The 8833-nt window shown below is 45.3% G+C and overlaps 2 non-coding genes across 2 annotated transcripts; both read right to left on the bottom strand.

Annotated features, from left to right (window-relative positions):
• Positions 1 to 7629: 7629 nt before the first annotated feature.
• On the bottom strand, positions 7630 to 7792 carry LOC135026550 (U1 spliceosomal RNA). The gene has a single exon (XR_010223165.1). It is a non-coding gene; the product is annotated as a U1 spliceosomal RNA (small nuclear RNA).
• A 152-nt stretch (positions 7793 to 7944) lies between these two features.
• LOC135026670 (U1 spliceosomal RNA) lies at positions 7945 to 8108 on the bottom strand. Its single transcript, XR_010223267.1, has one exon. It is a non-coding gene; the product is annotated as a U1 spliceosomal RNA (small nuclear RNA).
• Positions 8109 to 8833: the final 725 nt, after the last annotated feature.

The following is an 8833-nucleotide window of genomic DNA, read 5'->3' as shown; positions in this document are numbered from 1 at the left end:
TTCAAGGAATGTGTAAGTTGATGGGAATTGATAGCAAGCTGCACACTCCATACCGTCCACAGGCGAGTGCGAAGGTGGAAAGAGTGAATAGCACTATTAAAAATAATTTGAGCAAAGTTATGGCAGAAACAGGATTGACATGGCCAGAAGCTTTACCCATTGTACTGTACAGCATCAGAACCACTCCCAGGTCCCCTCTTAATCTGTCCCCTTTTGAAATCTTGTTTGGTCGACAACCGCATGTTATGATTAACCCTCAGGATGATTTGAAGTGTAACAATGAAGTGACTGTAAAGTACCTGGTTAATATGAGTAAACAGCTAAGGAATCAAAATAATAATTTGAAGTTGGTGATTCCTGATTTACCAGATAGTAATTGTCATGACATTGAACCTGGGGAGTATGTAATGATACGAAATTTTCTACGCTCAGGTTGCCTTATTGACAGATGGGAAGGACCATACCAAGTCTTATTGACTAGCACTACAGCATTGAAAGTTGCCGAGAGAGAGACTTGGGTTCATTCGTCCCATTGTAAGAAGGTTGCTGATCCAGAGAGGTCCCGTGATAAGGAACAGACGGTAGAGGACGTTGTATCACTGGAGTGTCTGTTCCAGGAGGACTGAGGCGGCACCTGAGCATTGAAAATCACAAGATCAAAAGCAGTTGTCGATTCCCTGTTCCCTTTTATTGTTTTTCTCCAACTTCCCATCCCCTCTCCCTCAAATTATTTTCCCCCCCTTCTCATTCTTCTTCGTTTCCTCCTATAAGATGGACTTGCCCCAAGAGACTGTGATCCGGATTTTCCTGTTGACCATGATGTTGACCAGAGCAGTCTGTTCCGGCGAGAGTACCATGGAGGTCGAGAGAGGTTCTGGAATGGGTTCTGATGACAGAGATGGAGGCGTAGTTTTCCGAGAACAACATAATCAACAAGCAAAGGCGAGTATCAGAAAACGATCCGATAGCATTGACAATAGAAGGAATTGTGAAGGATTGTTAGCTGAAGAAAACTGTATCTGTAGGCTCTGTGACAACGTAGTCGAGGATGGGTGCATTAAGAAATGCCAATCCAGTTTTAATATCCACATGGACCGGCATCCCTTGAGTGACTATCACTCCTTAGTGGGTAGCGTGTTAAATCAAACAGATTGTTGGGTATGCTCTCAAGTACCTCAAGGTCATAGCAAATCAGGACTAGTACCATTTCCTTTAACGATAGGGGAGGTACTTGAGCTAAGTGGTGGGAGACCGGTGGACAGGAGGTTTAATATCTCCAGTCCTCCTAGTTTGAAGCTCCACCAATATCATGTGGATAGATCCCTCATATGTTTTAACATTTCCAATCCCCGAAAGCCGGGAAATTGGGAAGTGTCATGGAGTAACCAAACCATGACCTTTTCATATAGAGCAGATAGAATGCCGACAGATACAGAGCTTATACGCCACATAGCCAGTAGAGGAAAATCTTTCCGGTATAGGTATACCCTAGGAAGTAGGATTACGAGAGTTGGAGAGGTATCACCAGGATACTGTGCACATATCGTACAAGCTGATACGTGTACTAGACAGATGGGAGAATTAGGGTTAGGAGATTTCACATGGAAAATGTGTAATATGGTTATGTCCTACTCCGTCCCATATGTTCTCCCCGATGATGCATATTTCATATGCGGGAGGAAGGCGTATAAGTGGCTTGCCCCAAACTCTGAAGGATTGTGTTATATTGGAAAAGTATTGCCTGAGGTAATGACTGTATCACATGCCAAAATGAAAGACATACACCGTGTTGCCCAAACTCCTTATACTCACACCCATTACGAGCACGTAGTTAAACGGCACCTGATAGAAAGAACAGAGCACCCGGCCTCTGACATGATCCATGAATCCACCGGGATTCAGTTTCTACTTGCGTTAGACCTCACTCGCACCGCCAGAGGAGTGTTGAATTATAAATACATATCTGCGCTCGCAAATTTGTTAGACAATATCACAGAAATGTATGATGACACGTTTAGGTATACTGGAAGAGAACTTCAAGCTTATAAAACAGAACTAGTTCAGCATAGAATGATTCTCAATTATCTCACAGCAGTAACAGGTGGATATTGTGTCACACTGGCAACGCAGTACGGCGTGAAATGCTGCACATATATAACGAATAGTACCGAGGACCCGGTCGAGGTCATAGACCAAAAGATGGACGATATTCTCCAATTGAAGTGGGAATTTCGCAGGAGACACAATCTCACCCTTGCTGCTGTGAGTAATGAGCTGACTAGTTGGGTGTCATGGTTGAACCCGCGAAATTGGTTCTCCGGTTTAGGAGAATGGGCTCAAGGAGTTATAATGGATGTAGGGAAGTTTCTCCTATGTATCTTAGGTGTTATCATAACGATTGGCTTGATATTTAGATGCGGTCAGGCTTTAACGAAGTGCAAACGAAGTACCAGGGTGATGAGTTTAAGGAGTGAGGAAATTGTAATGCGATTTCTACGGTCCGTTTCTTTCACCTGTTTTTCCGTTTTCCTCTGAGGTAAAAAGACCCACTTGGACGAGGAATTTGATGAGCCGATATACAGACAACAGATGGATTAAAGAAGAAGTTTTGACAACCTTATACACAGATTTTTGATGAACTATGCCATAGATCCCCAGTTTCCCTAGAAATTTTAAAATTACTCTAGCCCAACACTTTTGTAAATCTATGGACATTGACAAAGCTTTTTGCTCGCACCTTATGGGCAAAAGCACAAAGAAGACTGCATTCAACAGACACCAAACAAGACCTCAATCGACGAATGTTCATTAACCTGACATAGAATACCACTGCATTTACCGTAACTATGTATTTTCTTCATCTCTACAACCTTCAGGTAATTACACACATAGTATAGGGAATACAGGCACAGATATCAGCAATCACATATTCCCCCATTCATGTATCATCAACTAAAATGTGCTCCCCATTTTTGTTACAACCAAAATCCGAAAAAAGCTCGGTAAAGTTTGACAGCCCATCCACAGACCCGTACCACGGGATAAGAAGGAATTCAAATGTATACTTCGCAATACCTCAAAGCTTGATTTAAAACACGTACGGCACGATGATACATGACCCCCCAAACATGGATTCATACACACATGCTTCTGCTATCTCACTAGGTCATACCCTTTTCCTACCTTCTCCTCTCCTCCCCTACCCAACCATGTAAATGTATTAACCCCTGACATATATTTTTCTCTTTTTGAAATGTTTTAGGAAGTGGCAGTTATTGTTGACTGCCAAAGGGTGGACTGTCAAAGTCAGAAAAATATCACGATGCACACTGCCATATTTGCACCTCATATGTGTCCCTGCTGCGCATGCGTGCGCTCTACCGTGCGTGCGCATACTCGCTGTTGCGGGCACCCGCAGGCGCACGGTATGCACATTTACGGTAGAGATTGTGTGCGTCTAGCGGGCGACTCTTTCGTTACATATTTTCACCATATAATGCATTTTGTAGATTATGGTCCCTTTGATAGATTCTGAAAGTTTAGTTAATGTAGTATGTTCCTGGACAGAGAGATCCCTCATTGTTTGATACGAAGGGTCAGACAGGAGTAATACAGTGGTGTTTAGTATCCATCGGAAGAGTATTTAATTAGCAATATTCCGGTGTTGGTTTGAAGCGGATCAATCGCTCGTGCGAATAGTTATGGACATAAGAAGTTTATGAACATTTACTGTATTTGCACTTACTTATCCATGCGGCGGGAAACCCAGTTTCCCTCCCACCTGAGCTGTTGGAAATAGTCACAGCCCACCTGTATGAATCAACCTATGACCTTTTGTTATAATGCGAAGACGAATTCCTGTGTCCAATGAACAATGAGATTGTAGGGACCATTGAATTGTATTGTGTGTGGGGCATAAATAGACAGGCCGATCACATCCAGCACTCACTCTTCATCGGTTATCATTGCTGAAAATCGGGAGCTGGATGTCCAGAGGCGCATGCGATCGTTTCCTTTGTGCGTAAGTTTTCTCCGTAATCATATTGTCTTTTCTTGTTATTATGGGCCATATCTTTCTCTCTCTCTCTTCTCTTTCTCTCATTTTCTCTTAAACGTACTTGTATTGTATTTACTGTGTAGTTACCTGGTTAGTTAGTCTATGTTATATTGTAGTGTATGACTTGTATTGTATTAATTCTTTTGCAAGTATAACATTCATAATATATATATTAGGCGTTGGACCCTAAGCACGGTATTTGTGTATTTCTTATAGTGTTAAGTATTCTCAGAGCGTCGGTGACGCTCGAACAGCTTTTGAGTTAATAAGGTTATACAGTGTTGCATTTACACCCTATCTCTACACTAAGGTTTTACAGCAAATTACATTGTTTGTGGTTTAGACATAAAGGTTTAACATTGTGAGCGTCGGCGCCGCTCGTGATCTCCTCGTGGTCTCGAGCGTCCGCTACGCTGATAGCGTAGCATTACGGTAGTCGCTCACCTATAAGTGTGCCCGATACCAACAGCGTATTCTCGTGAGCGTCTGTATCGCTCGAGCAGCCCGCTCCCGATACAGCGTCCGTTACGCTATAGCGAACCATTACGTTAGTCAGCAGCCAATAGCGTGCCTGCCTGTGATCTCTTGGCCGTGAGCGAACGTGACGCTTGAGCGTCTCGACCACGGCTAAGCGATTGTTACGCAACGAGCGTACCCTTACGGTACTCCATACGCAAATAGCGTACAGTGTTCTTAGACCTCACAAAGGGTTTTAAATAAGATAAATATTTAGCTTTATCAAAGCGCACTGTCAGCAGTGTTCATTCCGGGAGTGGACAACTGGGATGCAGACTTCCTCAGCAGACACGACCTACATCCAGGAGAGTGGGGACTCCATCAGGAAGTCTTCGCACAGATTGCAAGTCGGTGGGGACTGTTCCAGATAGACATGATGGCGTCCCGCCTCAACAAAAAGCTACAGAGGTATTGCAACAGGTCAAGAGACCCTCGGGCAGTAGCTGTAGACGCCCTAGTGACACCGTGGGTGTTCCGGTCGGTCTATGTATTTCCTCCTCTACCTCTCATACCCAAGGTGTTGATAATAGTAAGAAAAAGAGGAGTAAGAACAATTCTCATTGTTCCAGATTGGCCGCGAAGGACCTGGTATCCAGATCTGCAGGAAATGCTCACAGAAGATCCGTGGCCACTTCCTCTAAGACAGGACCTGTTGCAACAGGGGCCCTGTCTGTTCCAAGACTTACCGCGGCTGCGTTTGACGGCATGGCGGTTGAACGCCGGATCCTAGCGGAAAAGGGTATTCCAGATGAGGTCATTCCTACGCTAATAAAGGCTAGGAAGGATGTGACATCTAAACATTATCACTGTATATGGCGAAAATATGTTTCTTTGTGTGAGGCCAGGAATGCTCATACGTAAGAATTCCACCTGGGCCACTTCCTTCACTTCCTACAAACTGGAGTGAATTTGGGCCTAAAATTAGGCTCTATTAAGGTTCAGATTTTGGCCTTATCCATTTTCTTTCAAAAGGAATTGGCCTCTCTTCCTGAAGTAAGTACAAACTTTTGTGAAGGGAGTACTGCATATTCAGCCTCCTTTTGTACCTCCGGTGGTCCCTTGGGACCTTAACGTGGTGTTAAGGTTATGGTTTGAACCAATTAAAATGGTGGAGTTTAAATATCTCACTTGGAAGGTGGTCATGTTATTAGCCTTGGCTTCCGCTAGGCGAGTGTCGGAATTAGCAGCTTTATCACATAAAATCCCCTATCTGGTTTTCCATATGGATAGAGCGGAATTGCAGACCCGTCCTCAATTCCTGCTAAAAGTGGACTCATCCTTTCATATGAACCAACCTATTGTGGTGCCTGTGGCTACGCGTGACTTGGAGGATTCCGAGTCCCTTGATGTGGTCAGGGCTTTGAAAATTTACGTGGCCAGAACGGCTAGAGTCAGAAAAACAGAAGCACTGTTTGTCCTGTATGCAGCCAACAAGATTGGCACCCCTGCTTCAAATCAGACTATTGCTCTCTGGATCTGTAACACGATTCAGCAGGCGCATTCTATGGCGGGATTGCCGTTGCCTAATTCAGTCAAGGCCCATTCCACTAGGAAGGTGGGCTCTTCTTGGGCAGCTGCCCGGGGGTCTCGGCACTACAGCTGTGCCGAGCTGCTACTTGGTCGGGTTCAAACACCTTTGCAAAGTTCTATAAGTTTGATACCCTGGCTGAGGAGGACCTCCTGTTTGCTCAATCGGTGCTGCAGAGTCATCCGCAGGAGCCCGTTTGGGAGCTTTGGTATAATCCCCATGGTCCTTACGGAGTCCCCAGCATCTTTTAGGACGTAAGAGAAAATAAGATTTTAAACCTACCGGTAAATCTTTTTCTCGTAGTCCGTAGAGGATGCTGGGTGCCCGTCCCAAGTGCGGACTACTTCTGCAAGACTTGTATATAGTTATTGCTTACATAAGGGTTATATGTTAGTTTTCATCGGTCTTGGACTGATGCTATGTTGTTTTCATACTGTTAACTGGGTAGTATATCACAAGTTATACGGTGTGATTGGTGTGGCTGGTATGAATCTTGACCTTGGATTAACAAAAATCCTTTCCTCGTACTGTCCGTCTCCTCTGGGCACAGTTTCTCTAACTGAGGTATGGAGGAGGGGCATAGAGGGAGGAGCCAGTGCACACCCAGATCTAAAGTCTTTCTTAAAGTGCCCATGTCTGCTGCGGAGCCCGTCTATCCCCCATGGTCCTTACGGAGTCCCCATCATCCTCTACGGACTACGAGAGAAAAAATTTACCGGTAGGTTTAAAATGTTATTTTTTTCTCTGCAGCCCACTGCTAAATTGTGCTTCCTAGCTGTTTTTTATAAAATCACTTAATTAAATCTGGGAGAACAATCTTCATGACAATAGTATCTCCTATGCAAAATAAGTATGATTTGGGATAGGGCTGGGGAGGGCCGTTGCTCAGGCACATCTCTGTCAAGTAAAGGAGATTCAACTGAGGCAGCACAAGGGAACTCTCATCTGGGGACAACAACTGCAGGGAGAACACATATTTTCAGATGAACATGGGGTGGCAGAAGGCTGCCTAATACTGAAGCACCCCCAAACAACAAACCAAATGCAACAACTAGTGCAAGCATTCCTGGGGGATGGCCTGCAGCAGATGGATTTGAATATGGTGATGTCATCCAAGCAGTGGGTCAAAGTTGGCTTCAACCCTCGTCTGCATATGAAAAGAGAAAAGGAGCGTGCAGGGCATGGAGGCCTTTTGTGGTGCTTGGATGACCCCTAGTTCGCATTAAGCACCCCCACCCTCCTTCGGTGTGGGGCTCATGTTGGCCATTCCCCAGCCCCTGAAGCATTCAAGCTGATTTCTTGCAGCAGCTGGGCACTGTAACAGCTCCAGAGCTGCTCTGTAAAGCAAGTAAAAGGGTGTGGGCCCTGCAGCACTACCTGTAGTTTGCATTGTGCATTGGGAGGCACAAAGTAAGCAGACGGGAGGAGAAGTCAGGATAGTGCACAAGGGTATAGAAGGGAGGGGCTCAAGAAAAAAGAAGTGGAACCAGACAGCAAACTAGGCTGGAGAGAGACCTGAGACAAAGAGATCTGAATTACATGAGAGCCGACCAGGGAAAACTCAAATTATGCAGTCAAGTTTCCCACATTTGGGGAAATCGCAGGGGCAGCACACCCAGAGTGCAATGGGTGAGCCTTGCCCTGGGAGAAGCAACTTCATGATCATAGTATCTCACCTGGCAGGTAAGTAGGAGTTGGGCTAGAGCTGGGGAGGGTCGCTGCTCGGGCACCCCCCTGTCAAGTGAAGGAGATCCAACTGAGGCAGCACAAGGGAACTCTCGAAAGAAGAACAAGGCTAGAGGAAGATCTGAGACAAAGAAATCTGACTTTTACCAGAGCTGACCAGAGGAAAGCACAAACACAGTCCCCCACTACCACAAATAATGCAGTCGAGTTTCCCACATTTGGGGAAATCACAGGGGTCAGCATACCCAGAATGCAATGAATGAACCTAACCCTGGGAGAACAATCTTCATGACCATGGTATCTCCTATGCAAAATAAGTATGATTTGGGATAGGGCTGGGGAGGGCCGTTGCTCAGGCACATCTCTGTCAAGTAAGTTGCATTTGATTTGTTGTTTGGGGGTGCTTCAGTATTAGGCAGCCTTCTGCCCTACCATGTTCATCTGAAAATATGTGTTCTCCCTGCAGTTGTTGTCCCCAGATGAGAGTTCCCTTGTGCTGCCTCAGTTGAATCTCCTTTTGGAGAAGACCTCAATAAGATTGTAGCTGATCTGGCTACTGCTAAAACAGCTTGCCTACCTAGTATGACTCCTACCACGCAGAAGGCTAAAAGTACTTTTCTTGGCCCTTTCATCCTCCAGGTAAAGCGTACCCAAGGTCAGGCATACCCAAAGCAAGCTCATGTTTCCAGACCTGCCAAGCCCAGACTGAAGCAATCCTGGGCTGCCCATCAGCCTGCTTCCAAAACGGACAAGCCTGCCGCATGACGGTGCAGGCCTCCCTCTGGGGGATCCCAGGGTGGGGGGCCCGACTTCTAGGTTTGGCAAAGAAAGGTATAATTCTAAGCTAGAGAATTCTGTTTGGAGCTCACCTTGTACTTTGTGAAGAAATAATCAGCATTGTGGCTGAGCAGATACATGTAGTGTGTGGCTGCAAACTGCATGGATCTGCTGCGTTGTAATGCTGATTCTTTTTTTTTGCAAAGTACCAATAGCTTCATATAATGTTCACAATTTTTATGCAGGATCAAATAGCTCAATAGGTAGGG

Source organism: Pseudophryne corroboree, unplaced genomic scaffold, assembly GCF_028390025.1.
Source record: "Pseudophryne corroboree isolate aPseCor3 unplaced genomic scaffold, aPseCor3.hap2 scaffold_445, whole genome shotgun sequence".
Lineage (NCBI taxonomy): Eukaryota > Metazoa > Chordata > Amphibia > Anura > Myobatrachidae > Pseudophryne > Pseudophryne corroboree.
The sequence above is the reverse complement of the archived record's forward strand: the minus strand, read 5'-3'. Positions and strand labels throughout refer to the sequence as shown.